We start from the raw sequence: 27,338 nt of genomic DNA on the forward strand, positions 1-27,338 counted from the left end.
ACATCAGTGCTCTGAGCTACAATAACATTGTGCTAACCACGATGCCACGGTGGGGTCCAAGTTCTATAAGCTGCTCATAGATCAGAGTTACAGGGAAGCAGGAGGCGGGTAGCTGGGAGACTGTCAGGGGAAGGAATAGGACAGTGAATAGGCAGTTAACGCAGAACATCCCAGTGGCCATTCCCCTCAATAATCAGTATACCGTTTTGGATACTGTTGTGGGGGATGACCTCCCAGGGGAATGCCACGGAGACCGGATTACTGGCATTGAGCATGGGTCCATGGTGCAGAAGGCAAAGAGGCAGAAGAGGGGAGTGGTAGTGATAGGGGTCTCAATAGTCAGAGGAATAGACAGGAGATTCTGTGGACATGAACAAGACACCCGGATAATATATTGCCTTCCAGGTGCCAGGGTCAGGGACATCTCAGATAACATCCACAGCATTTTGGAGGGGAGGGAGAGCAGCCAGATGTCTTGCTACATATTAGTACCAATAGAATAGGAAGAAAAAGCAAAGCGGTCCTGAAAGGGAATTTAGAGAACTAGGCAGAAAGCTGAAAAGCAGAACATCCAGTGTAGTAATTTCTGGATTGCTACCAGTGCCATGTGCCAGTAAGGGTAGAAACAGGATAATTTGGCAGGTAAATGCATGACTGAGAAGCTGGTAGAGGAGGCAGGGCTTGGGGTTCTTGGATCATTGGGATCTCTTCTGGGGGAGGTACGACCCGTACAAAAGAGATGGGTTGCCCCTGATCCTGAGGGGAACCAATATTCACACAGGCAGGTTTGATAGAGCTTTTGGGAAGGGTTTAAACAAATTTGGCAGGGAGATGGGAACCAGAGTGAAGGGACTGAGGATAGGACAGATGGTAAAAAAAAAACAAAGATAGCATGCAATCAGACTGTCAGGAAGGGCAGGCAGATGATAGGACAAAATTTCTATCAGCAGGGTAAGTATCAACGCATTAGGGATGCAGAATCAAAGAGGGTAGCAAATACAATACTCAAAGTGCTATATCTCAAGGCACAGAGTATAAGAAATAAGATGGATGATCTTCTTGCACTATTACAGATTGTTAGGTATGATGGAGTAGACATCTCTGAATCGTGGCTGAAGGATGGTTGTAGTTGAGAGCTGAATGTGCAGGTTACACATTGTATCAGAGGGATAGGAAGGTAGGCAGAGGGAGTGGTGTAGTTCTACTAGTAAAGAATTACATCAAATCATTAGAAAACTGTGACAGAGGAACTGTGACAGAGGATCGGAAGACATTGAATCCTTGTGAGTTCAGTTAAGACACTGCAAGGGTAAAAGGAAGCTTATGACAGTTATATATGGGCCTCCAAACAGTAGCTGGGATGCAGACTACAGAATACAACAGGAAATAGAAAACGTCTGTCAAAAGGGCAATGTTGTGATAGTCATGGGAGATTTTAACATGCAGGTAGACTGGGAAAATCAGAGTGGTAATGGATCTCAAGAAACTGAGTTTGTTGAATGCCAATGAGATGGCTTTTTTGAACAGTTTGTCATTAAGCCTACCAGATGATCAACTACACTAGATTGGGAGTTATGTAATGATTCAGAGGTGATTAGGGAGCTTAAGGTAAAGGAACCCTTAGGAGGCAGTGATCACAATATGATTGAGACCAACGTGAAATTTGATAGGAGAAAGTAAAGTCTGACATATAGTATTTCAGTGGAATAAAGGAAATTACATGGTATGAGAGAGGAGTTGTCCAAAGCAAATTGGAAAGAGGTCCTGGCAGGGATCACAGCAGAGCAGCAATGGTTTGAGTTTCTGGAAAAATGAGGAAGTGCAGGATAGATGCATTTTAAAAACCTATAGAAAGCAATTAAAAGAATCATTAGGAGGGTCATCATGAAGAGCAAGCTAGAGAATAATATCAAGGTGGATAGGAAAAGATTTTTCAAGTATATAAAAAAATAAAGGAGAAATAAGAGTGGATATAGGACTGCTTGTCAGGCACTGGAGCAGGGATGCAATTGCAGACCTACTACTGTGCACACAGTGATATTAATTGAATAACAAATCCCAAGGTGAAAACAAAGTCAGCATCAAAGTTCAGGCAGAGATCAAAACATCCAGAGAAATCCAAAAACCAGAATCGGGAAACAGGCAGAGTAGACAGACAGACAGACAGACAGACAGACAGACAGACAGACAGACAGACAGACAGACAGAACGCTGGAAAGGCTCAGGAAAATTCCTTAGCACAATCTGGCAACAAACAGGTGAAAACACAGGACTGAAATACACTGAGCAATAAACAGCGAGACAGATGATAGGTGGAGCACAATGAGACTCAGGTGGCAGCAATGCAGGTAATAATGAGAAGCAGGTGAGAGACGGAGTACTCAGTAATACTGAGGCCGGAGTAGAGCAGGAGTGGGGACAGGAGCACATGGCAATACAAAACCACAGACTGACAGCTAGGGGGAAAACACACAAAAAGACAGAGTTCAACTGGAGGTACTGACACTGCTAGAAAATGAGGCCGGAGAAATAATAATGGGGCACAAGGAGATGGCAGATGAACTAAATGAGTATTTTGTATCAGTCTTCACTGTGGAAGACACTAGCAGTGGGCCAGGTGTAGAAGGATGTGAGGGAAGAGAAGTGAGTGCAGTAACTATTACAAGGGAGAAGGTGCTCAAAAAGCTGAAAGAACTAAAGGTGCTTAAGTCAACTGGACAAGATGAACTGCACCCCAGGGTTCTGAAAGAGGTAGCGGTAGAGATTGTGAAGGCAATAGTAATGATCAATCAGGAATCACTGGACACTGGCATGGTTCCAGAGGACTGGACAATTACAAATGTGACTCCACTCTTTAAGAAAGAAAGAAAGCAGCAGAAAGGAAATTCTAGACCAGGGGTCCCCAACCTTTTTCGTACTGTGGACCGGTTTCATATTGACAATATTCTTGCGGACCGGCCGACCCGGGGCGGGGGGGGGGGAGGCGGGGTGGTAGGGTTGTCAACGAACAAGAGTTGCAGTCAGATGTGTTGGGTTTACACCGAGGAAGACTACAATGACCATGAAGCCTTGCGCGGGTACCAGTGCGCATGCGTGTACGTGCCGATTTTTCCCTATAAATCGGTTTTGGCGATTCTGTTCGGGGGGCGGGGGTGGTGTTAATCACGGCTGGAATATCGGTAATAAGTGGCTAATACACTCAATATCGTTTCTAAAAGTGTTTATCTAACGAATTTAATATTAAACACACAGCACATATTTTCCTCGCATGAATATAGTGATAAGTCAATTATCAGGAGAGCTTGAAATAAGAGTTGAACGAACTTCCAGTAGAAGTGGTAGAGGCAGGTTCGATATTATCATTTAAACAAAAATTGGATAGACATATGGGCAGGAAAGGAATGGAGGGTAATGGGCTGAGTGCAGGTCGGTAGGACAAGGTGAGAGTAGCTTTCGGCACGGACTAGAAGGGCTGAGATGGCCTGTTTCCGTGCTGTAATTGTTATATGGTTATATAAGTCAATAGCATCATAACATTTTAAGTAACGTTTGGATATTAAACACACAGCACATATTTTCCCCGTATGAACATATAAAATCATTGCAACACACCAATGTCGCTGAATCAGTGGGAGCCCTGGGCTTGTTTTCCTGCAACAAGACGGTCCTATCGAGGAGCAATGGGAGACAGCGATACTCGAAGGGGGTTCCTTATGTCCAGTCTATTCCGCAATTTAGTTTTCGTTGCATTCATTGCAGAGATATGTTGGAAATGGAAGCAACGTTTTCAGTTCTTTCGTGGCTATCTCAGAATATTTAGCCTTGACTTTGATCCAGAATGCCGGCAGAGATGTTATGTCAAACATACTTTTCAACCCGCCATCATTTGCAAGCTCGAGGAGTTGATCTCCCTCCCGCGCTGACAAGGATAACGCATGCGTAATGACGTCGCGTGCGTTCAAGCTCAACAGTGGGCGTGACAGGGAATGAGGAAAGGTGCAGCTGACTCATATCACCAAATCATATCGTTTTCTCGCGGCCCGGTAGCGCATGCTTTGCGGCCCGGTACCGGTCCGTGGCCCGGTGGTTGGGGACCGCTGTTCTAGACCATTTATCCTGACTTCAGTGGTTGGGAAGATGTTGAAGTTAATTGTTAAAGATGAGGTTATGGAATACTTCATGACATTGGACAAAATGGGACAAAGTCAGCAAGGTTTCCTTAAGGGAAGATCTTGCCTGGCAAACCTGTGGGAATTCTTTGATGATAGTTAAAGGGGATGTAGTGGATATTGTCTATTTGGATTTTCAGAAGGCCTTTGACAAGGTGCCACACATGAGGCTGCTTACCAGGTTAAGAGTCCATTGTATTACAGGAAAGTTGCTAGCATAGTTAGAACATTGGTTGATTGCTGGAAGGCAGTGGGTGGGAATGAAAGGATACTTGTCTGGTTGGCTGGCAGTGTTTAGTGGTGTTCTGCAGGGGTTAGTGTTTTATGCTGTATATCAATGATTTAGATGATGGAATAGATGGCTTTGTTGCCAAGTTTGCAGATGATACAGAAATTAGTAGGGGGCAGGTAGTGTTGAGGAAACAGGAAGGCTGCAGAAGAACTTAGACAGATTAGGAAAATGGGCAAGAGAGTGGCAAATGAAATACAATTAGATTAGATTAGATTAGATTATGAGGACACACAGTCCTCTTTTATTGTCATTTAGTAATGCATGCATTAAGAAATGATACAATATTCCTCCGGTGTGATATCACAGAAACACAGGACAGACCAAGACTGAAAAACTGACAAAAACCACATAATTGTAACATATAGTTACAACAGTGCAACAATACCATAACTTGATGAAGAACAGGCCATGGGCACAGTAAAAAAGTTCAAAGTCTCTCAAAAGTCCCACATCTCATGCAGACGGGAGAAGGAAGAAAACTCTCCCTGCCATGCCCGACCACATTCCGACTCTGAGTCGTCCGAAAACTTCGAGCATCCGACCAGCCCTCCGACACCGAGTACCGAGCACCATCTCTGCTGAACGCTTCGATCCCAGCCTCAGTCGCCAGCAGCAGGCAAAGCCGGGGATTTTGGGGCCTTCCCTCCGGAGATTCTCGATCGCACAGTAGCAGCGGCAGCGAACCAGGCATTTCAGAAGTTTCTCCAGATGTTCCTCTGTGCTTCTCACATCAGTCTCCATCAAATCAGAATTGTGCATGGCATCCTACTCACAAATACGATATCATTTCACCGGAGAGCTGCACGCGTTGCATCACGCCGCCATCTTCTCTTCCCGCCGTCTGTTGGAAAATGCATGGTCAGGCACTTTGGTAGAAGAAGCAAATGGGCAGATTATTTTCTAAATGGGGAGAAAATCCAAAAATCTAAAATGCAAAGTGTCTTCAGAGTCCATGTGCAGAATATCCTAAAGGTTAACTTGCAACTTGAGTTGGTGGTGAGGAAGGCAAATGCAATGCTAACATTCATTTCAAGAGGTCTAGAATACAAGAGCAGGGACATGATGCTGAGGCTGTATAAGGCAATAGTGACTCCTCTCACCTTAAGTATTGAGAACAGTTTTGGGCTCCATATCTAAGAAAAGATGAGCTGGCATTAGAGCGGGTTCAGAGGAGATTCACAAGGATGATCCTGGGAATCAAATGGTTATAATATGAGGAACATTTGATGGCTCTGGGCCTGTACTTGCTGGAATGAGGAGGGATCTCATGAAACCTTACGAATGTTGAAACGCCTAGACAGAGTAGATGTGGAAAAGATGTTTCCCTTGGTGGGGGAGTCTAGGACAAGAGTGCACAGCCTCAGGATAGAGGGATGTCCATTTAAAACAGAGATACAGAGAAATTTCTTTAGACAGGGTGGTGAATTTGTGGAATTTGTTACCACAGGCAGCTGTGGAGGCTAGGTCGTTGGGTGTATTTAAGGTGGAAATTGATAGGTTCTTAACTGACCACGGCATCAAATGTTTCAGGGGGAAGTCTGGGAAATGAGGCTGAGGAGGGAAAAAAGGGTCAGCCATCATTAAATGGCGGAGCAGACTCAATAGGTCAAATGTCTTAATTCTGCTCCTCTGTCTTATGGTCTTAAGCTTCCTTTAAGTAGGTGAAATGGTGTAGATGTCTTTACTGCTGTTTAAGCTGCTTCTAAGATGTAACATTAAATTGAATGTATCTCTGGGAAGATTGTACAGTTAACTCTGGGAAACAGCAAGCAAAAATAATCATTTTGATATGTGTTTGAATTTCCCAAGTCACTCCTGACTTTTCTCAATATACTTTAGAACACAAAACACAAAACATTGGCCCTGCATATGCAGGTCACTTTACGTTGTCAAGGATCTCTGCCATCCGTTCCACAATCTCTTTGACTCACCACCATCAGGCAGGAGGTACCGTACTATTAGGACAAGGACTGTTAGGATGGGTAACAGCTTCTTCCCCAAGGCCATGAGATTCCTGAACTCCCTGCAACCACCAGGGTCTCATCACTTGTGAAGCGCCAGAAGCCTCGTACTGTTTATTTTTTCACTTGCGTCATAAATAACCTTTTGCTAAACGTCAGTCTTCTGGAATGTATTTTATTATTTATCAGTTTAACAGTGGCAATATTACTTTATATATTGTGTGTGAGTTATATGTACTGCACACCTTGATCCAGAGGAACATTGTTTCATTTGGCGGTATACATGTAGACAATTGAATGACAATAAACTTTAACTTGAACATACAACGTATATTCCACCTACAATGTCTGTGCTCTGCACGACACCAAATTAAATTAAACTTTTTCTGCCTGCACATGACCAGAACACTCCTTTCCCTGCATATTTTCAGGCCTACTTTCTTTTTGTATTTCTTTTTGTTTTTTTTTTTGTTTTTTTTTCTCTCTGCACATTCAGTGTTTGATGGTCTTCTTGTCGTATGGGCTCCTTTGGGTTTCCTTGTTTTGTGGCTGCCTCAAATCTCAAGGTTGTATAATGTGTACATACTTTGATATAAATATACTCTGAAATGCCACTATCATATCTGCTTCCCCTGGCAGCCTCCCTCCACACAATGTCCACAAAACTAATCCCCTCCCACCCTACACAACATCCACAAAACTAATTCCTATAAACATTTCCTCAGTATTTTTCCCTCTCTTTTTGCGCTACGTATTTACACATATTCCCATTCTAGGCACTCACCTTTCTCTCTGCAGAGAAACCTGCTCCACACATTTCCTTTGAACTTTCTCCCAAGGGTAATGCATTCCAAGGCACCTACCTCTCTGAGCTAAATACTTCTTAAACCTCTCCTTTAAAACTTTCGCACACTCACCATGAATGCACTTTCTCCAGTACATGACAATTCTGCCCTGGGAAAATGATGTTGATGTCTACCCTATCTTAGGTCTCTCCTTAGCCTCTGACGCTCCAGAGAAAACAATCCAACCTCTTATTATAACTTCTAATCCAGGCAGCATCCTGGTAAGCTTCTTCTTTACCCTTTCCAAAGCCTCCATTTTGCCGGTTTTTTTTAAACTTTGTGTGCCCGTCCATCCACATTTCTGCAGATGTGGATTGATGGTTGGAGTAGGTTAACTTCTTCCCATGCCTAGTCTGAATGAAAGGCAGGTCCAGGTTGACAGTTCCCATTTCCATTCCACTACCAATCCTTAACAAGAGACTTGGGGAGCCTATTGTAAAGAATGAGTGGAAGGGTGGAGATAAGTTTCTACTGAAGGAGGAGTAAGGTGTTCCTTCCCTCTGCTAGCCTGCAGGTCACCCTCGGGCAAGGTGTAGCACCTGCTTAGCTCCCTTGATCAGCATCACCTGAGGCCATGGGAGCAGGTGGTGGATGGTTGTATGAGCAGCTGGTCCTGGTTATGCCACCACTGATGCCAGCTGGCAATCCCTGAAGAGTACTGATTATGGCTGGGGTCACCATATTGTAAAGGCACTGTCCAGAAGAAGGCAATGGCAAATTGTAAAGCCGTTTTGTAGAAAAACTTGCCAAGGGCAATCATGGTCGTAAAAAAACTATGATTGGATACATCGTACGATATGGCTCATAATGAACAAACGAATGTAAAGAGATACTGGTTTGTGTTTTTGAATTAATTTCTTTCCGGCTGTGACTGCTTAATTTGCTCACCCTACCTTGTATCGGGTTTATTCACAGCACTTCACCACCTCTGTGCTTCACTAACCAGAATCCTGTCTTCCACAATTGTCACTCTCAGATGAGAATGAGTTAAACTTTCTTCATAAATCAGCCCTCTGAACCCTCACATCCTCACCTTCAGTTTCCCCCTTGTGTGCTAGTTCACACAAATATGGCACTGGTCTGAAGAAACAGTCAACAAATTTGAACGAAGAGAACTAGAAACATGGGTTATTGAGGAAGTTACTGGGATGTGATTAAAGGCAGGAAAGGGAGAACGATGCAAAATACTTTGCCTAGGGAGCAGAGGCTGGGGGATAAAAGGCTGCCAATGCCCGGCTAATGTCTGTATGTGTGAAGCCTGAGACTGGGCATTAGGAGGAAAAGCTGGCATGCAGATAGCTCACGTAATTAGAAGAGCAAATGAAATGCTGAGATGTTGGAGTTCGAAAGTAGGGAAGTCTTCTTGCAGCTGGTCGCACCCAGATGTTTGATATTCCTATGGAAGGACGGATATTAGGAGCAATTCAGGGAAAACTCACTCTTGATTTCTCAGCTGAAGGACAATTGAGCAGAATGATCACTATTCTATGCGACTTGGAAGATTTAAAGCTCACCTTATTGAAACAGGTAAGCTTTTGACAGGGGATGCTGAGAAGATGCTCCCCCTCATGGTATATTTTAAACTAAGGTGCATAAGCAGAATGAGTATCAGTATTTGGTTATTATCACTGACATATGTTGTGAAATTTGTTGTTTTGTGACAGCAGTACATTGCAATACCTAAAAATTGCAAGTTACAATATTAAATTACAATAAGCTTATATTAAAAAATAGTGCAAAAAACATAGCAAAATAGCAAGGTAGTGTTCGTGGGTTCATGGTCCATTCAGAAATCTGATGACAGAGGAAAAGAAGCTGATCCTGAAATGTTGAGGGTATGTCTTCAGGCTCATGCACCTCCTCCCTGATGGTAGTAATGAGAAGAAGGCATGAACTGGATGGTGAGAGTCCTTTATGATGGATGCGACCTTTTTCAGATGTTGCCTTTTGAAGATGTTCTCAAAGGTGGGGAGACTAGTGCCCATGATGGAGTTGACTGAGTTTACAATTCTCTACAGAATTTTCAATCACGTGCCTTCATACCAGATGGGATGCATTCAATCAGAATGCTCTCCACAGTGTATCAGTAGAAGTTTGCTGGAGTCCTTAGTGGCATAGCAGATCTCCTCAGACTCCAAATGAAATATAGCCACCTTCATGCACTCTTCACAATTGCATCAATATGTTGGGCCCAGGATGGATTCTCAGAGACGTTGATACCCGGGAACCTGAAGCTGCTCACCCTTTCCACTGCGGATCCCTCAATGAGGACTGAAGTCCGTTTGCCTGATTTTCCCCTCCTGACATTCACAATCAACTCCTTCGTCTTACTGACATTGAGTGCAAAGTCATTGTTGCAACGCCACTCAACCAGCCAATTTATCTCCTTGTGAGATCTGCTTCAGAGATTATGCCAACAACAGTTGCGTCATTGGTGAATTAAGCCTGATTTATACTTCTGCATTAACTGGACGCCGTAACCTACGCAAGTGACTTGCGCGCATTGTGAGCGTTTATACTTGTGCGTTGGTGTGCCTGCATCGCTCTGCAATTCGCACACGTCATGCATGTGCACCCACCTGCCCATGCAAGGCTTCATGGTCATGGTAGTCTTTCTTGGGGGGGGGGTAAACAAGAAACGAGCGTCTTTTTTCGTAAAAGTGAAACGTGCCCTCCATAATTTCGGAGGTCTGTAAAGCTTTATGGAAAGCATTGCAGCCAGAGTTCCTTCCCTGCCCTTCGGTCGCTCAATGGGAAGCTATTGCAGTGTAGGAGGAAATGCGATGCTACCAAGTGGACCAATCACAGCTGTTGCGTTCTGCGTTGCCGCAACGCGTAGCTACGTTTTGGGAGAGGTGCGCCTCAGGTTCTGGCATGGGGATCCACATCGGCTCTGCGTAGGGTTTGCGGCAACGCAGTATTTACGGCGTCGTGTTGACGCGGAAGTATAAATCAGGCTTTAGTAGTTGATGTTTGAGCTGTGCCTAGCTGCACAGTGTAGCGAGAGCACAGCAGTGGGCTAAGCATGCATTCTAGAGGTGCATCTGTGTTGGCTGTCAGCAAGGAGGAGATCTTATTCCCAATCCACACTGGCTGTGATCTCCCGATGAGGAAACCAAGAATCCAGTTGCAGAGGGAGGTGCAGACGCCCAAGTTAATTAGTACAGATGGATGACTGAGCTGTAATCACTAAGAAGCCCGACACGCTGTAGGTGCTTTGACCAGGAGGTCCGAGGACAAGCACAGAGTCAGTGAGATTGCATCTGCTGTAGACCTCTTGTGGTGGTTAGCAAATCGCAGTGTTTCCAGATCCTTGCTCAGGTGGTAGTTAATTCCCGTCATGAATAACCACGCAAAGCACTTCAGCACAGTAGATGTGAGTGCTTCTAGATGGTAATCCTTGAGGTGTCTCACCCTGCTGCTGTTGGGTACCCATATGATTGATGTCCTGTGAAGTAGGTGGGAACCACTGACTGCCACAGTGAGAGACTGAAGATGTCCTTGAATTCCAGCCATTTGGTTAGCACAAGGGAGAGGGTGGAGAAAAGATTTGCCAGTATCGTTATTTATTTCATGTTTATTTTTTTAGAAATACAGTGCAGTAACAGGCCATTTGTGCCAACAATCCCACCTTGCTCACTTGCACACATGAGTCCAATTAACCCACTACCCCATGTGTATTTGGATTGTGGAGAAAAACAGAGCACTCAGAGGAATCCCACATGGTCACAGGAAGAACGTACAAACTTCTTATAACCTATGGCGGAATTGAACCTGGGTCACTGGTGCTGTAATGGTGTTACCTAGCCACTACAGAATCATTCCAGGAATCATTTCCTATGTATTCAAGGGAGGGAATGTTGGCTCAGACCATGAGAGAGAGGCCTGCGTCGGGCATTTTCATGCATTACAAGGCGCAGATTGGAAGTCTGTGTGGGGCGCCACTCCTTGCACAGCCACTAGAGCAATGTGTGGTTAAGTGCCTTGCTCAAGGATACAAACACACTGCCACAGCTGAGGCTTGAACTAATGACCTTCAGACCACTAGACAAACGCCTTAACCACTTGGCCAATTGCCCAGCACAATAGAATGTATTCAAAAGACAGAAAAAAGCCCATGGTTGTCCTCCTTCACATGGAAAAAGGTGAGAGGAGATGTGAAATAGGTGTTTAAATACCTGTGGAGTTTAGAAACACTATTCAGCAAGATGCTGTGACCTTTGTTGGATTCAAAGAATCAAAGTAGATTTATTATCAAAATATGTATGCAGTATACAACCCTGAGATATGTCTTCCCACAGACAGCCACAAAACAAGGAAAACTATGGAACCCTCCCAATGCTCAAAAAAAATGTGCAAACGTCAAAAAAATTGAGCGATAGGTCATAATCAAAGTATGTGGTTTTTCAGGAGTGGAAAAAAAAATGAAAGATGGTATCATTTGTGGATCCGGTGATTAGCAACTGGAGTTCATTTCCTGAGAATTGATCATGTTATTCAAGAAAATTTAATCATACCTGAATGAAAAATAAATGCAGGGTTATAGGAGAAGGTTTGGGGAGTGGGTTTAATGGCAGAACTGTTACAAGGAATGGGCGAGGACTTAATGGAGCTAAGTCGCCTACAACTATTGTTCCGACGTTCTCCTTTTCACTGCACTCAGCAAAACTCACTGAGCAACAGTGTCCAGTCTGGTTAAAAAAAGATAAACAAACTTTCACAGTCAGTGACAAAGCTGATTAAAAATAATTTGGGAGGTTTTTACCATGAATTCTGCAACATCTATGTTGGCACATTTGCTAATGGCAACTGCCTGGAGGGCTCGCATCTGCTGGGACATCACTGTGTTGACACCTGGGAAGCAAGTCCAATATCAGAGACCTCTCTCCATCGCAACTAGTCCAGACGAGAGTGACAGGCTAGCATGGAGGTGAGACAGGATGGTGTGAAGTGAGGGTTTATTTGTTTGGGGTAACCCATATTTGACAGACTGACTCAATGGACCCTTGTGTTCCGACTGGCCCCAAGCTACTGAAAGCTGATCAACAGGCCAGTGATTGCTGTATGCAGGTCGAGTGAAGGGAGCTCCAGGGAATCATCAAATATAATGCTATTTTTGAAAAATGAGGTCTGGAGATGCTAAATTTAGGATATTGATATATGATGAACCTTCATTCTTCCCCAAATAATGTGATGCATCCTGTTTGGTTCTGTGTTAATAACAAGTGTTGTAGGTTTTCTCAAAGAACCTCATTTTTCCCCCAGTAAGTGAGGGAACACCTCTCAAAATCCCCATCGTGAGAGGTAAAAACGGGTAAGGCCAGCCAAAACGGCTCTGGTGAAGCTGTACAGTGGATATATTGGATTCCAGAAATGTGGATGACCTCCAACCATACCATCGACTTTGGATGATGGAGACAGGAGGTTATCAATGGCTTGTGCTCCACTGGGAGCTCAGGGCCCAAGAAGAAGAAGTGAGGGAACATGCACTTTAATGACTTTATATTACCATTTCCTCTGAGAGGACCACAACATTCCTGTGGTTTGGAGGTTTGTGTGCCTCAATGACCCAGAGAGCTATGTTGGCTGGAGTCAGGACTTTGTGCTTCAGCTCTTGGTAAAGTAACCAATGCCAAACAGGTCAAAGGGTAGAGGCCAGACTAAGAGTAGTCCGTTGGTCCTCCAGGTTCAAGGGTTCAATTCAAGGCTAGCAACCTTGACTGGTAAGACAAGATTGTTACAGAAACAGCAATAGAGAGCCCTTCCACGTCTGAGTGTGATGGTACTCCTGAGTCTCCACCTTCATTGCTGCCCTAAATGCCAGTGCCATCATGGGCAGTAGAGAAAAACCACCATTTGGGGTGGCAGGGTGGAGATACGTCTCCACCAAAGGAGATGTAAGGTACTCCTTCCCTCCGCTAGCCTGCGGGTCACACTTGGGCAATGTGTAGCACCTGCTTACCTCTCCCGACCAGGGTCACGTGAAGCCATGGGAGAAGGTGGTGGAAGGTCATATGAGCAGCTAGTGCACATCATACATCCTCGTTATGCGACCACTGACACCAGGCAGGCAGTCTCTGAAGAGTATTGACAATGGCTGGGTTCACCTGTCTTGTAGAGACACCGCCCAGAAGATGACAATGGCAAGAACAATCATGATCATGGGACCATGATTGCCTATGTAACACGACCTGGCACATAATGATAATGATGATAATGATGATGCCAGGTAAGCACTCAGGGAAAAGGCAGCTTGAAGTGTCAAGTCCCAAAAATCATGAACTGAGCACGAAATGATTAGTACTGTAATATGAACTACCATAACGTACTAAAGAAAAAGACTCTACAAACATGTCTCTCACTTTCTTGCAGATTCTTTTCTTTTGTCCTTTGCTTGTTTGTCAGACTTTGTATGTAGTTTATTCATTGATTCTGTTGTATTTCTCTGTTCTACTGTGAATGCCTGCAAGAGAATTAATCTCAAGGTAGTATATGGTGACATATGTGTACTTTGATCATGAGTTTTGAAATTATTCAAAACATAGCAAGGAGAAGGACAAATCCACCATCTTTGCAAGAAGATTTGAGTACAAGAAAAGAGAAATTTTGCTCCAATGCAATTAAGACCTTGTGAACCTGCATCTGCTGTTCTGGTCTCCTTACCTAAGGTAAGATATGCTTGTAATGTGGAAAGTGCGATCAAGCTTCTCCAGATTGATAATTGGAATATGGAATTTTCCTTAGTGAAGAGATCAGAATATATATATATATGAGCGTGTGTGTGTGTGTGTGTGTGTGTGTATTAAATGAAATAAGCAGTGCAAAAAAAAGGTAGTGTAGTATTGTTCATGGGTTCAATGTCTATTTAGAAATCTGATGACAGAGGGGAAGTTGTTCTGTGCCTTTAGGCTCCCATACCTCCTCCTTGATGATTGCAATGAGAAGAGGGCATGTCCTGAGTGATGGGGATCCTTAATGATGGATGCCGCCTTTTTGAGAAATCGTTCCCTGAAGATGTCCTGGATGGTTGGAGATGAAGCATATGTGGCCTGTACTTTCTTGAGTTGTATTTCAGAGAGGTAATCTTTCTGAAGTGTATAGTGTTTTTGGTAAGGTTATAGAGAATTTACCTTGGCTGGAATGTGTAGAGTTGGTAGCAACGATTTCAAAATGAGGGATTGGTCATTCAGAACAAAGAGTAGAAATTTCTTTACACTAATTGTGGTGAATCTTCGGAATCCCTACCTAAGAAGGCTTCGGAGTCCTGGTCCTGAATACCTTATTGCTGAGATCAGTAGATTATTAGATATTAAAGGAATAATGTGGGATTAATGGGGCTGAGGACCAAATGCTCCTACTTGAACCACTTATTTTTTATGTCTAAGACACTATGGACAAAAGCCCGTTCAGTTCAAAGAGTAGATGAAACGATATCAAAGACAGAAATTCATTAAACACTTCAAAGGTCCCCTCAACCATAAGTATTCAATATCTGTTTTGTTCAGTTGAATAAATTGAAAACCAACCATCTATTTGTTCAACTACATGCATGCCTTAATCTCCATTAAATACCTTGATATTAAACTTCTGCAATATCTCCAAAAAATCAATGTATCGTATTCAAAGGCATTCAATGGGACGCATGTCTTCAAATTTCGGAAGTTCTTCAAAGAAACTAAGTAAACTCATGAAACTCAACCTGTTACATTCAAATTTGATGCAATTCTATTTCAATGATTCAAAGATTCACAGTACACTTACTACTGAAGTATGTATATAGTGTACAACCCCGAGATTCATCCTTCCACAGGCAACCATGAAACAATGAAACCACCATGAAACTCATTCAAAGAAAACACCAGATAACCAACACATGAACAAAAGAACAAATTGCACAGACAGCAAAAAGTGAGCAAGTAACTTCAATACACTGAGTCCTCGAAACAGTCTACAAGTGTTCAGTTCAGTTCAGTTGAGTTCAGCCTAGCACTGTGTCGTTCATTGACTGCAGGCCACAGAGTCAGTCTGCACCGAAGTGCCTCAATTAAATTCACTCAAAATGCAAAAAAACAGTAAACAGAAACTAGAAACGCATGAAACATGAGCCATAAAATTCTCCAAAAAAACAGCCACAAGCCATGCTGAACAAACCTTGTCGTATGAGGAAGACTCCTGCACCTTCCCCCAGCAGCAGTGAGCGAGGGGGACAGGGAGATCAGTCAAATGCAGGCAGGTGGCGCTGAACACCTTCTCTCCTTCTGCTCTCATCCTTGCCGATGTCAATCTTGCTCTGTGCTTTAAACGATGAGGAGTAACGGAGCCAATCACGAGTTTTTTGCTGTCTTTAGTCTATGTTTTATTTTGTAACTCCAAAGCATAAAAACTAATTTTAAGAAAGACAGGAGCAGAACAGAATGGATCTTAGTTCACTTTCACTTTTAAGTGAGGTGCGCACATTTGACATTGTGACATGATAACGTATGCCGTTTACATACTTTTACATATAACCAGCGATGCATGATGTAAACAAAGAATGCTTAATCAAACAATATATTTACAATATTACTGAAATATCACTGAAATATTAAATACACAACAGACTGCACTCTCTGCTCTCAACCTTGCCAAATTCCCTGGAGACAACAAAAGCACCAGATCTGTCAGTTCTCAAAGACACATCATCAAAATGTAAATACAGCCCCAATCACAAGCAGTTTAGTAGTAAAGGCATACTTAAAGGAAGAAGTAGTTTCATGAACTGTCTGCAAGACTTTGTCGTTGGACACGGTGGTCTATGGAGCCATCATGTCAAATGCATGTCTACACATATTTCCTATACATTTCAGACCAGCATTGATTCTACCCAGTGTAATGTTCTTAAACATTTTCCATGTACTTAGGCTGACAATGGTCAAGTTAATACTGAAATCTTCATTTTACATATTAGGGCAAGTTTAAGCTATCAGCACAGGAGGATTTCATATACCCAGATGATTCTGCTTTTAGCCAAATCTAACCAGCAGGAAACTGTTCATATTGCTTATTTGTTTTATAACTTGCATTCTATTAGAAAAGTTCAGTTAAGTTATATCAAGTTAAAATTAATCACTGATTCAGATAGCTATAGGCCATTTAGCCTCACTGGGAAGCTATTGGAGAGGATTCTTCAGAATCAGGAACAGTCACCTTTGTTTAGTGTAGGGCAGGTCAGGTCTTATAGACTTGATTTTTTTTGAGGAGTTGGTGAAGGTGATTGATGATGGTTGGGCAGTGGCTATTGTCTACATGGACTATAGTAAGGCATTTAACAAGGCTGTTCCAGGTAGCTAAGATCATGGGATCAATAGCGACTTGGTAACTTGGATTCAGAGTTGACGTTCCCATAGAAGACAGTGGGTAGCGGTGGCAGACTTTTATTCTGCTCCAGTCCGTGACCAGTGATTTGTCAGAGATTGTTGATAGGGCTTTTGTTGATTGTGATGTATCAGGGTGGGGTTGGTATGTATGCAGATGACACAAAGAGGAGCTATCAAAGGATACAGCAGAATATACACTCAGTGGCCACTTTATTAGGTACACCTGTACATCTGCTCGTTAATGCAAATATCTAATCAACCAATCGTGTGACAGCAACTTAATGCATAAAAGCATGTAGACGTGGTCAAAAGTTTCAATTATTGTTTGGACCAAACAGCATAATGGGGAAAATGTGATCTAAGTGATTTTGACCATTGAATGATTGTTGGTGCTAGATGGGGTGGTTTGAGTATCTCAGAAACTGCTGATCTCCTGGGATTTTCAATGACAACAGTTTCTAGAGTTTATGAAGAATGGCACTAAAAATTAAAACAAAATATCCAGTGAACAGCAGTTGTGTGATGAAAAAGCCTTGCTAATGAGACAGGTGAGAGAAGAATAGACAGACTGGGTCAAGCTGACAAGAAGATGACTAACTCAGGTAATCACACGTTACAGCAGAGGAGTGCAGAAGATCTCTGAATGCACAACGTGTTGAACCTTAAAGTGGATGGACGACAGCAGAAGACCACAAGCATACGCTCAGTGGCCACGTTATTAGGTATAGGAAGTACCTAATGAAGTGACCAGTGGGTGCAGATCAGTTTTGGATGCAGGTGGAGAAATGGAAAATGGAGTTCAATCCAGGCCATTATGAGGTGATATACATAGGAGGTCTAATGCATCTGGCAGGACCCATAACAGCAACCTCATTGATGCACACAGTAATCCAGGGGTGCAAATACATAGCTCACTGAAAGTGCTACACAATAGATAGGCTGTTAAAGAAGGCATATGGCACGTTGGTCTTCATTGGTCAGGGCACTGAGAATAAGTGTAAGGAAGTCATTTTGTAGTTATATAAAATCTTGGTCCATCTGCACTTGGAGTATTGTGTGCCTTTCTGGTTGCACTCATTGTAGGAATGATGTGGAGACCAGAAAGGTTATGAAAGAGATCTACCAGAATGGTGGTTGGATAGAGGGTAGGAGCTATAAGAAGTTGGACAAATTGGGGTTGGCTTCTCTGGAGCAGCAGGGGTAGAGGGGAGACTAGATAGAGTTTAAATAAGCTATCTTTTTCCCCAGGTAAAAGTGGGAAGGTTTAAAGGAGATGTTGAAGTAAGTTGGCTCTACAAAGTGGTAGCTGCCTAGGGTGGTGGGGAAGAGATACGTCTCTACCAAAGGAGGTGTAGGGCCATTCCTCCCTCCACTAGCCTGCAGGTCCCTTGCACAAGGTATAGCACCTGCTTAGCCTCCCCCCTCCCCCTATCAGGGCCACATGAACTCATGGGAGCAGGTTAATGGATGGTCTCACGAGCAGCCAGTGCATATCGCAAGTTTGGGTCATGTGCCAGGCAGACAATCTCTGAAGAGTATTGATAATGGCTGGGGTCACCCGTCTTGTATGGACACTGCCCAGAAGAAGGCAATGGCAAGTCCATTAGTCCACGATCACCCATGTCATACGGCACGATACCTAATGATGTTGATAACAAAGCCCTGCCTCCAGCCAGTGTAGCTCTCTGGGTCATTGAAGCATGCAGGTCTCCAAACCATGGCAGATTGTGGTCATCTTGGAGGTTGAATTATCCACTGAATGACCAACCTGACATAAATCCTTTCCAGGGAATGGTCACACTGACATTAATAACACTGATATTATCCTGGGAATAGTTAAGCTGACAGTTAAATCATCATGGCAATGACACAGTAACACTGACACCAGTATTACTCTGAGAATGATGCTAGCACCGTCCCTGATCTAGGGATGACATTTTGACTCTACTGTTTGACGTGTATTGCTAATGTTCTGAGATCAGTAGTCTCCTGCAAACAGTCTGCTGGGATTTGTTCAGCAGTTCAGAACCGTAATCTGTGATATTTGGAAAAAGTGCCTGCTTCTCCTGGGTGTGTTACTGCATTATCCATCAACACCTTTGCATAAATTCACTTGCACTAATTGGGCCCTTTGTAAGGTAAGTTTAAGAAAACCTTTGCTAGATACATTACTGCTTATACAATATGTAATTGACTGGTGTTGCTATTTTTGTGCCGGGAGTTGTCAACACCCCACACTCAACAATGATTCCTAGTTCATCGTCTTTCAGCCTGCGAGTTAAAATTATCATTAAGCTGCATGTATTGCAGTACGGTATCGTACCTTAGATTATGTAAAGATCTGATTCCTGGCCGATGTCACTGGCTGGAGCAATGCGACAGATTGAAACATTGAGACAGTGGGTGCAGCCATTGGAGGCCTCTGTCCTCAAGCAATCTCCTTGTGTCATATTTGCACAGAAACAGTAGTTCATTACTTTTTTAAAAATATACAAATTCTATGTAGGTTTCTTTCTCTGTTTCTAACCCTTCAGTGAAATTCTTACCTCAGAATCAGAATCAGGCTTATTATCACCGGCATGTGACGTTAAATTTGTTAACTTAGCAGCAGCAGTTCAATGCACTACATAATCTAGCAGAGAGAAAAAAATAATAAATAAAATTTAAAAAAATAAACAAGTAAATCAATTACGTATATTGTATAGATTTTTTAAAATGTGCAAAAACAGAAATACTATATATTTTTTAAAAAGTGAGGTAGTGTCCAAAGATTTAATGTCCATTTAGGAATCGGATGTCAGAGGGGAAGAGGCTGTTCCTGAATCACTGAGTGTGCGCCTTCAGGCTTCTGTACCTCCATCCTGGTGGTAGCAATGAGAAGAGGGCATGCCCTGGGTGCTGGAGGTCCTTAATAATGAATGCTCTTTTTCTGAGACACCACTCCGTAAAGATGTCCTGGGTACGTTGTAGGCTAGTACCCAAGATGGAACTGACTAGATTTACAACCTTCTGCAGCTTCTTTCAGTCCCGTGCAGTAGCCCCTCCATACCAGACAATGATGCAGCCTGTCAGAATGCTCTCCACGGTACAACTATACAAGTTTTTGAGTGTATTTGTTAACATGCCAAATCTCTCCAAACTCCTAATAAAGTATAGCTGCTGTCTTGCCTTCTTTATAACGACGTCGATATGTTGAGACCAGGTTAGATCCTCAGAAATCTTGACACCCAGGAACTTGAAGCTGCTCACTCTCTCCACTTCTAATCCCTCTATGGGGATTTGTATGTGTTCCTTCATCTTACCCTTCCTGAAGTCCACAATCAGCTCTTTTGTCTTTCTGATGTTGAGTGCCAGGTTGTTGCTGCAGCACCGCTCCACTAGTTGGCATATCTCACTCCTGTACACCCTCTCGTCACCATCTGAAATTCTACCAACAATGGTTGTTGTATTATCAGCAAATTTATAGATGGTATTTGAGCTATGCCCAGCCACACAGTCATAGGTATGTAGAGAATAGAGCAGCTGGCTAAGCACACACCCCTGAGGTGTGCCAGTGTTGATCGTCAGCGAGTAGGATATGTTATCACCAATCCGTACAGATTGTGGTCTTCCGGTTAGAAAATCGAGGATCCAATTGCAGAGGGAGGTACAGAGGCCCAGGTTCTGCAACTTCTCAATCAGGATTGTGGGAATGATGGTATTAAATGCTGAGCTATAGTCAATGAACAGCATCCTGACGTAGATGTTTGTGTTGTCCAGGTGGTCTAAAGCCATCTTGAATTCTGCATTTCAATTCTGGCTTTGATCTGATCATTTTTTACATTCCTTCTTCAGTTCCTCTCTTTCTGTATCTCATCCTTCACCATCTTGCTCTCTCTCCTATTTTTCCTCATGTTTCACTATCTCTGAACCGCCTTTGTTTTATCTCAATCTGTCTTTGATCCCTTAAGTGAAACTCTAAACTCTGTTAGAAGGACAGATTCGTCATTTTCCTACGAATACCTGTCAAGAGAAAATGTTGTGGACCATTTGTAAAGGTGTCACACAGACTAGAGCGTCTCTTATGATGAGAGACTTGAAAGCTGGGACTGCACTCATTGGCAAATCCAAGATTAAAAGAGGCTTTTCAGTGCTGTTCAAAGTTATGACGAGGCTTAAGAGGATAAGTGGTGAAAAGTTATGCCTGGTGATTGGTGAATTGGCAACAAGAAGACATGACCTTAGGTTTAATAGGAAAAGTATAAAAGGCAAATGTTATGCAAAGGTTTTAGAATCTACGACCATGTGGCTATTGAAGCTGAGTTAGTCGTGACATTTAGAAGTGAATTATTTAACATTCGACGAAGAATGTTAAGGGCTGCAGAGAAAGTGTAGCAGGATTTGATTAAACAATTTTTCTGTAGATTCAGAGCACATGTAACAGTATATCGGGGAAAGGCCTTTTGTCCCACAATGTCTGCACTGAACGCAATGTTGAATTAAACTAATTCTCTTGTACTTGTACAGAATTTACATCCCTCCATTCCTAGTGTATCGAAATGTGTATTCCAACCTCAAATGCCACTGTTATCTGCTCCTAGCATTCCTGTTGGCAGTCCATTCCACGTACCTACCACCCGTTCATTATGTGCTGTGTCAAAAGTTCAAAGTATATTTCAAAGTAAATTTATTATAAAAGTTTGAGTACATTTTACAACCGTGAGATTCATCTCCAATCACCAAACAAAGAAACCCCGCCCCCCCCCCAAAAAAGTCATTAAAAAAAGAAGACTATCTTACACCCAACGTGCAGGGAAAAAAAGACAAATCATGCAAACAATGAACACAAGCAAATAGCGTTCTGAACTGAAGTCCACAAAGAGACTCTGTCCATGGACCCTTAGTTCAACGCAGAGTGGGCCAGCAAGCTGAAGTAGCCCATCCCTTGCCTCCAGTTCTGCATCCTGACCTTTCAATCTGGCCTGTTGTCCAAACGTTGGGTTCAGTTGCTTCGATATGCTGTTGGGCCTGGACGCCGTCAACTCGATTCAACCTGTACCTGACCTTATATTGTGTAACATAAGCGATCATGGTCCTTCTATGACCATGATTGTTCTTGGCAAATTTTTCTATGGAAGTGGTTTGCCATTGCTTTCTTCTGGACAGTGTTTTTACAAGATGGGTGACCCCAGCCATTATCAATACGCTTCAGAGACTGCCTTGCATCAGTGGATGCATAAGCAGGACATGTGATATGCACCAGCTTCTCATACGACATTCTACCACCAGCTCGCATGGTCCTGTCTCAACAAGGACCTGGACCCATTGCAATTTGCCTAGTGTCACAATAGGTCAATGGCAGATGCAATCTCAGTGGCTCTCCACACAAACACCTATGCCAGGATGCTGTTATACTGACAAGAGCTCAGCATTTAATGCCAGCATTCCCATAATCCTAATTGAGAAGTTACTGAACCTAGGCCTCTGTACCTCCCTCTGCAATTTGATCCTTGACTTCCTAACCAGAAGACCACAATCTGTACGGACTGGTGATAACATATTCTCCTCGCTGACGATCAACACTGACATATCTCAGGGCTATGTGCTTAGTCCACTGCTCTACTCTCTGTAAACACGTGACTGTGTGGCTAGGCACAGCTCAAATACCATCTACAAATTTGCTGACAATAGAACCATTGTTGGTAGAATCTCAGGTGGTGACGAGGGAGCGTACAGGAGTGAGATATGCCAACTAGTGGAGTGGGGCCGCAGGCACAACCTGGCACTCAACGTTAGTAAGACGAAAGAGCTGATTGTGAGCTTCAGGAAGGGTAAGATGAAGGAACACATGCCAATCGTCAAAGTGGGATCAGAAGTGGAGAGAATGAGCAGCTTCAAGTTCCTCGGTGTCAAGATCTCTGAGGAACTTGGAACCTGGTCCGAACATATTGATGTAGTCATAAAGAAGTCAAGACAGCAGCTATACTTTATTCGGAGTTGGAACAGATTTGGCATGTCAACAAATACACTCAAAAACTTCTACAGTTGTACCATGGAAAGCATTTTGACAGGCTACATCACTGTCTAATATGGAGGGGCTACTGCACAGGACTGAAAGAAAATGCAGAAGGTTGTAAATCTAGTCAGTTTCATCTTGGGTACTAGCCTACAAAGTACCCAGGACATCTTTAGGGAGCAGTGTCTCAGAAAGGCAGCATCCATTATTAAGGACTTCCAGCATGCGCTTTTGTCACTGTTATCATCAGGTAGGAAATACAGAAGCCTGAAGGCACACACTCAGCGATTCAGGAACAGCTTCTTCCCCTCTGCCATCCAATTCCTAAATGGATATTAAAGCTTTGAACACTATGTGTCACACTGGCGGGGGCATTGGGAGCAAGGGTGGACCCAAATGCAAGACACATCTTGTGAGGTTACTTAGATTTAGTTTATTGTTCGATACCAGGAGAGCTAGGCAGGCAACACACATCAAAGTTGCTGGTGAACGCAGCAGGCCAGGCAGCATCTCTAGGAAGAGGTACAGTCGAAGTTTCAGGCCGAGACCGTTCGTCAGGACTAACTGAAGGAAGAGTTAGTAAGAGATTTGAAAGTGGGAGGGGGAGGGGGAGATCCAAAATGATAGGAGAAGACAGGAGGGGGAGGGATGGAGCCAAGAGCTGGACAGGTGATTGGCAAAAGGGCATATGAGAGGACAAGGAGGGACAGGAGGCCCGGGGAGAAAGACAAGTGGGGGGGGGAGCCCAGTGGATGGGCAAGGGGTATAGTCAGAGGGACAGAGGGAGAAAAAGGAGAGTGAGAGAAAGAATGTGTGTATAAAAATAAATAACGGATGGTGTACGATAGGGAGGTGGGGCATTAGCGGAAGTTAGAGAAGTCAATGTTCATGCCATCAGGTTGGAGGCTACCCAGACGGAATATAAGGTGTTGTTCCTCCAACCTGAGTGTGGCTTCATCTTTACAGTAGAGGAGGGCATGGATAGACATGTCAGAATGGGAATGGGATGCGGAATTAAAATGTGTGGCCACTGGGAGATCCTGCTTTCTCTGGCGGACAGAGCGTAGGTGTTCAGCAAAATGATCTCCCAGTCTGCGTCGGGTCTCGCCAATATATAGAAGGCCACATCGGGAGCACCGGACGCAGTATATCACCCCACCCGACTCACAGGTGAAGTGTCGCCTCATGTGGAAGGACTGTCTAGGGCCCTGAATGGTGGTAAGGGAGGAAGTGTAAGAGCATGTGTAGCACTTGTTCCGCTTACAAGGATAAGTGCCAGGAGGGAGATCAGTGGGGAGAGGTGCAGGGGACGAACAGACAAGAGAGTCGCGTAGGGAGCAATCCCTGCGGAAAGCAGAGGGGGGGGGGAGAGAAAGATGCGCTTAGTGGTGGGATCCCGTTGGAGGTGGCAGAAGTTACGGAGAATAATATGCTGGACCCGAAGGCTGATGGGGTGGTAGGTGAGGACCAGGGGAACCCTATTCCTAGTGGGGTGGCGGAAGGATGGAATGAGAGCAGATGTGCGTGAAATGGGGGAGATGCGTTTGAGAGCAGAGTTGACGGTGGAGGAAGGGAAGCCCCTTTCTTTAAAAACGGAGGACATCTCCCTTGTCCTGGAATGAAAAGCCTCATCCTGACAGCAGATGCGGCGGAGACGGAGGAATTGCGAGAAGGGGATGGTATTTTTGCAAGAGACAGGGTGAGAAGAGGAATAGTCCAGATAGCTGTGAGAGTCAGTAGGCTTATAGTAGACATCAGTGGATAAGCTGTCTCCAGAGATGGAGACAGAAAGATCTGGAAAGGGGAGCGAGATGTCGGAAATGGACCAGGTAAACTTGATGGCAGGGTGAAAGTTGGAGGCAAAGTTAATAAAGTCAACGAGCTCAGCATGCGTGCAGGAAGCAGCGCCAATGCAGTCGTCGATGTAGTGAAGGAAAAGTGGGGGACAGATACCAGAATAGGTACGGAACATAGATTGTTCCACAAAGCCAACAAAAAGGCAGGCATAGCTAGGACCCATACGGGTGCCCGTAGCTACAGCTTTAGTTTGGAGGAAGTGGGAGGAGCCAAAGGAGAAATTATTAAGAGTAAGGACTAATTCTGCTAGACGGAGCAGAGTGGTGGTAGAGGGGAACTGATTAGGTCCGGAATCCAAAAAGAAGCGGAGAGCTTTGAGACCTTCCTGATGGGGGATGGAAGTATATAGGGACTGGACATCCACGGTGAAAATAAAGCGGTGGGGGCCAGGGAACTTAAAATCATCGAAAAGTTTAAGAGCGTGAGAAGTGTCATGAACATAGGTAGGAAGGGATTGAACAAGGGGGGATAAAACCGTGTCAAGGTATGCGGAAATGAGTTCGGTTGGGCAGGAGTAAGCTGAGACAATAGGTCTGCCAGGACAGGCAGGTTTGTGGATCCTGGGTAGGAGGTAGAAGCGGGAAGTGCGACGTGTGGGAACTATAAGGTTGGTAGCAGTGGATGGGAGATCCCCTGAGTGGATAAAGTCGGTGATGGTGTGGGAGACAATGGCCTGGTGCTTCTTAGTGGGGTCACGATCGAGGGGTAAATAAGAGGAGGTATCCGCGAGTTGTCGCTGTGCCTTGGCAAGGTAGAGGTCAGTACGCCAGACTACAACAGCACCCCCCTTATCGGCGGGTTTAATAGTAAGGTTAGGATTAGTGTGGAGGGAGTGGAGAGCAGAGCGTTCCGAAGGAGTGAGGTTGGAATGGGAATAAGGTGCGGTTAAGTCGAGATGGTTGATGTCCCGTCGGCAGTTAGCTGGAGTAGGCAGGAGCAGGAGTAGCCAACTGGACAGGGACTCAGGACTACGACTAGGCTGGGACTAGGGGTCTGGGCTAGGTCTCGGAATTGGATCCCAGAACTAGAGGAGACATGAAGAGGCTAGGGTATGGACTCCGAGCCAGAGACTGGGCAAGGACCCAGTATCTGGGTCTTGCCTCCGACTCGGACCCCAGAACCAGGCATGGACATGACATGGGCTAGGGAGAGGAGGAACATGGGAACACAGAGCCTCGGTCTCGGGAGAGCAAGTACATGGAACCATGGACACTTATACAGAACACAGAGTCGGGACCCCTCCTTGGGTACAGGACATAGGGCCGGGACTCACACACAGAACAGAGAGCTGGGACCCCTCCTTGGGTACAGGACATAGGGCCAGGACTCATGACCCTCCACGGGGCAACGGCAAGACGGCCTGACTTACCCCACGGAGGCGAGGACAAGACAAGACAAGACATAACCCCCCGCGGGGCAACGGCAAGATGGCCAGTCTTAACCCATGGAGGTGAGGACAAGACAAGACATGACCCCCAGCAGGGCAATGGCAAGACGGACAGACTTACCCCATGGAGGCGAGGACCAGACAAGACAAGACATGACCTCCCACGGGGCAACGGCAAGACAGCCTGACTTACCCCACGGAGGCGAGGACAAGACAAGACCAACACGAAAGCACACCAGACAGTACCTATCTAGCTCCAGTAATAGAACTGGACCGAAGTGCAGGTGAGGGCTGCAGACGAGGGCTAGAGGCGAGAGGGGCAGAGAAGGGATTCAGACAAGGGGGTAGGACAGGAATCACAGACTGCCAGGGCCAAGAATTGACTCGGAACTGGGAAGCCGCCAGGACCAGGACTTGACTTGGTACTTGAACGCCCCTAGAGCTGGGACTTGACTTGGAGCCTCCAGGTAGTGGCGAGTTCTCGACTCGGCCCGAGAGCAGTAGACAGCGGTTCTTGATTCCCTCCGGCGGGTTAACTGACGGACCCACCTCGGTGAGGAAACTTTGCAGGCTCGCTTCAGTGAGGTAACTGGACAGGGTTGCTCTGGTGAGGAAAGGCGAATTACCAGCACTCGCTTTGGGAGGAGACAAGGCTTGCTCCGGCCAGATGACATTGGCACGCCGTGACTTTGCAGACTCTCCCGCGCCGAACAGCTGAAGGCCGGAGACTATAAACTACTGGTTCAACCGAGAGTAAATTGTCTCCAATCACCAAGGCCGAGGGACATGGGAAAACAGGGAATCAACGGTCCGGATCGTGACACAAACAAAGTAAATTTAAAGGGACCTCGATCCGGACCATGACACTACGTCAGTTTTTTAAAATATACAGTATTTCTGTTTTTGCACATTTTTTAAAAATCTATTCAATATATGTAATTGATTTACTTGTTTATTTATTATTACGTTTTATTTTATTTATTATTATTATTTTTCTCTCTCTGCTAGATTATGTATTGCATTGAACTGCTGCTGCTAAGTTAACAAATTTCACGTCACATGCCTGTGATAATAAACCTGATTCTGATTCTGATTCACATGACCCTGATTAGGAGGTTAAGAAGGTGCTACACCTTGCCCAAGGGTGACCTTAGTAGCGCCACCCATGCCAAACAGGTCAAAGGGTAGAGGCCAGTCTAAGAGTGGACCACTAGTCCTCCGGGTTTAGAGATTCAGCTCAGGGCAAACAATCCTGATTGTCAAACTAAACTGTTACAGAAACACCAATGAAGAATTCTTCTACATCTACGTGAGATGGTATGATGACCAGAGATAGAGGCCCTTCATTGCCAGCAGGTGCAAAGGGCAGTTATTAAGTGTATAAGCCAAAAGAATAGACAATAAGTGGGAAGTTATTAGTTGGAATGGCAGGGACATTAGATTGTGTGTTCATAGATCTCTAATGGCAGCAGGACA

The sequence above is a fragment of the Mobula hypostoma genome, chromosome 27 (genome assembly GCF_963921235.1).
Source record: "Mobula hypostoma chromosome 27, sMobHyp1.1, whole genome shotgun sequence".
In the NCBI taxonomy this organism is placed as follows: Eukaryota; Metazoa; Chordata; class Chondrichthyes; order Myliobatiformes; family Myliobatidae; genus Mobula; species Mobula hypostoma.